Genomic DNA, 3,969 nt, shown 5'->3' on the forward strand with positions numbered 1-3,969 from the left:
GAGAGATTTTTACTATAGGGTGCATGCACTCACCAGAGAGACAGAAAGAGACAGACAGAAAGCAAGAAATTATCCCCCAGAGGGATTGCAACACTGCAATCCCTTCTCCTCTATTCTCTTCTTGGGATTTTGGGAATGCATGCACATGTGCCTGGTATGAGTTGTAAAGGTCTGGGACTTGAACAACAGTTGACTATACAGGAGTCCAATGATGTAACCATTATGCCAACTGCTGGTCCTGTGAATATGCTTTTATATTTAGTATCTAACTTGTTCATGCCAGACACAAGTGCGTGTGTGCCCAAGATCCTGAGGGGAGAATGGAGAAGGGACTATGGTGTGTCTCCCTGTCTCTCTGTCTTTCTGGCAAGTGCACATGGCCTATAGCAAAAACCTCTCAAACAAACAAACAAAAAAGAATTAGTTTTCTTCATCATTATTATTTGTTTAAAAAAATTTGCCCAGATAGATAAAGAAAGGGGGAAATGAGAAAGCAAGCTGCCAGGTTTGGGACTCGAACTGCAGTTGGCCATGTGGGAATCCAGTGCCTTAACCACCATTCCATCTGCAGGCCCCTGGTCCTTAATTTTAAATATTTTTTAGAGATGTTTCTGCTATAGGTCATGTGCACTCACTGGAGACACAGACAAAGAGACAGAGATAGAAAAAGTGAGAAACCACTCCTCACACTGGATGGCCATGCCACAATCCCTTCTCCTCCATTTTCCTCTTGGGATTTGGGGCTCACATACATATGTGCCTGGTGTGAGTTTTAAGCTACCAGTTCTGAGACTTGAGCTGTGGTCGACTATGTGGGAGTCTAGGATGTAACCATTATACCATCTGCTGGTCCCATAACTAGTAATTCTCTAAAAATATTTGGAATTCTAGGTGGCAGTTTTTGATTTAAATATATTAAGTTCAGATCAGATGATTTCTAAATGTTTTTTAAAGAACCATTTAATTTTCTTTATCATCATTATTATTTTCAATTTGACATGGAGGTCCAGTGCCTTTAACCATCATGTCACCTGCTGGCCCCCTAAGGTTTTAGCCAAAGACGGGTAAGAGAGTCTGAGCCTATAACAACTATATAGTCCTCCCACCTAAGACAGGAAACCCATCATAGCTATGGGATTCTCCAATGACGGGTAAGGATAGACATGTGGCTCAACAAATGGCTCCAACCTAAGACAGACACAATTCCCCCAGGCTTTTCTCCTCTCTTTGAAAAAATAAAAAAGGAAAGGGCACGCACCCACACGCACCTGGTGTGAGTTCTAAGCCACCAGGTCTGGGACTCCTTGAACTGCAGTCGACTACATGGGAGTCCAGCGACATAGCCATTACGCCAACTGCTGGTCCCCATAATAAACACTTCTACAGTGTGTGGTCAGCATTATTCTATGTATCATATGTATAAACTAATTTAGTTTTCATAAGAATACTAGGAGCTATTTTCTATTTTAATTCCTATTTTATAGAGGAGGAAATTGAGGCAGAGGTTAAATAATGTGGTCCAGGATTACAGCTAGTAGGTAACACAGCCACCTTGGCAATTTGTCTGTCAGACTGTATTTTTAGTCCCTGACATTGCCTCTTGTACTAATTCACTAACTTTAATAGATGAGTGTGGAGGGCATTGTATATGGAAACCCTGACATTGCCTCTTGTACTAATTCACTAACTTTAATAGATGAGTACATTTGCAGATTCAAATTGCTTGACTTGTAATTTCAATTTACCACTATGAGCTATTAGAAGATTAAACACAGTGATTGATATAAATGTGAAGAATACACAAATATGTATTCATAATACAAAAGTCAAAGTCAATTTATGATTGCACAGAGAGCAAAGGGAAAAAAGTTGGCCAGCTATTAGGCACTGATGAGGCCTACTATTTTCAAGTTTTCTTCTTTCTTTTCTTTCTAAAATATCTACTAAGAGTACAAGTACCACGGGGGAGGCCTCTTTCTTGTCTGCTTTACAGTCTCTGTACCTACTGTGATACCTGGTGCCAGGCACTCAGTAACTGACCCACTGCAGACTGTTGGCTTCAGGATGCACCTCAAGAGCCCTGGCCACTGCATCGATTAAATTGTTTACTTTGGGTCCTTTTTAAGATTAGACAAGTAAAACCTTAATAAATTCTCATTGTTAAAGATTCAAAAACACTTAAGTAGATACAACAAAACTTGAAAATTGGGGACTAGCAGGTGGTGTGGTGGTTAAGGTGCTGGGATTCTCACATGGCTGAATGCGGTTCAAGTCCTAGACTTGGCAGCTTGCTTTCTCACTCTTCCTGTCTTTCTTTCTTTTCTTTTTTTTTTTAAACAAATCTGTGTAGAACTTTTTTTAAAAATTATTTTTATTTTATTTTCATTTACTTATTTTATTTTGGCCAGAGAGAGAGAGAGAGAGAGAAAGTGAGAAAGCAAGCCACCAGGTCTAGGACTTGAACCATGGTTGGCCACGTGGGAATGTCCAGTGCCTTAACCACCACGCCCACCTGCTGGTCCCCCCTCTCTGTCTTTCTCTGGCAAAATTCATGTGAAAATAATAATAATAAATAAATAAAATTCTTTAAAAAAAACCTTAAAAATCCACTTCATACTCACCAACACACTCTCATCCAGGTGACAGCTCTTCTGTTTAGTGTGATTTTAGTTCACTTCCGGCAACACATATGCACACAAACGCTTACATATAACAAAAAATGTCAATGCAGCCTCAAATACATACTATTCTGCAACGGCCTCCTACCAGTTTTCCACGACTGTTATTCTATTTCATGCTTAAAAGCTAGTATTCATAGTGTGCATGCCTTAAGCTTTCATGTAATTATTCCATTTTTAAAGAAAATTATTTATCTATTTTTTAAATTTGCTATTGGGCATGTGGCTTCACCAGAGTGAGAGAGTGAAAAGAAAGCTTACCAGGCTGGCGACTTGAATGGCGGTTAGCTACATGGGAGACCAGTGCCTTAGCCACCACACCACCTGCTGGCCCCTAATTATTTCCTTTTGATGGCATATACTGTTTCCTATAAACACCTATTAAAAACCGTGTTGAATGAACATTCCTGTGTAAATATCTACATATGGAAAATCTTGGGTAACATCCCTATTTGTAGAGAAGAACGCAGTTAAACAGCGCTGTGGCCGCTGTGCCTTTTTGTTTTCTTTTGTTCACAAGGCGTGTGCGCTCTCAGGAGAGACAGAAGGAAAGTGAACAATCACAGGGGTGGGGGCATGGCAGCCACGCAGCAATCCCTTCTCCTTCAATTCCTTTTCTTTCCTGCTGTCTCCTTTGAAGACTTCCGGCATGTATACACAAGGGCCCAGCGTTAGTTTTCAAGCTGCTGGGTTGGGGATTCAAACCGGAGGCCACCATGTGGGAAACCAGTACCTTAACCACCACGCCACCTGCTGGTCTTGTCGTCCCTCTTGTCGCTTTTTATAAGAGAAGGTGGTGCAAGGTAAGCGCAGGAGTAAGACTCCTTGTCAGGGCGTTGTAAGGAACTCTGCTCTCCCACAAGGGTCTTTCCTCAACCACCACCGGCTCCGGACGAGCAGGAGAGCCGCAGGAACGCCGTCGGAGACGGTGGGAGAAGCGCCCAGACGCGTAGCCCGGAGGAGCCAGCCTTCTCGGTAAGTCTCGCCGTTATCAAGTGTGCCTTTTTTAGGCGAGGCTGAGGGAGCAACTCCCCCGGGGAGTAAAAACCGCCTCGAGACAGCTGGGCGAAATTGAAGGCGCCAATGTGGCACGAGAAGGGCGGTGCATGGTGGCGAGAAGCCAGGAGTGGGGGCCCCCCCCCGGGGCCGCCGCCGCCATGGAGACCGCGTCCGGCCACCGCGGAGGACTCGCTTTCCCAGCGGCCCCCGCGGCCGCAAGGGCACCCAGCCCGGCCGGCCCTCGCGAGCGGGGGCGGGGCCGGGGCCGGAAGTCACGTGTTGTGACAGCCGC

The sequence above is a fragment of the Tupaia chinensis genome, unplaced genomic scaffold (assembly GCF_000334495.1).
Source record: "Tupaia chinensis unplaced genomic scaffold, TupChi_1.0 Scaffold000054_1, whole genome shotgun sequence".
Lineage (NCBI taxonomy): Eukaryota > Metazoa > Chordata > Mammalia > Scandentia > Tupaiidae > Tupaia > Tupaia belangeri.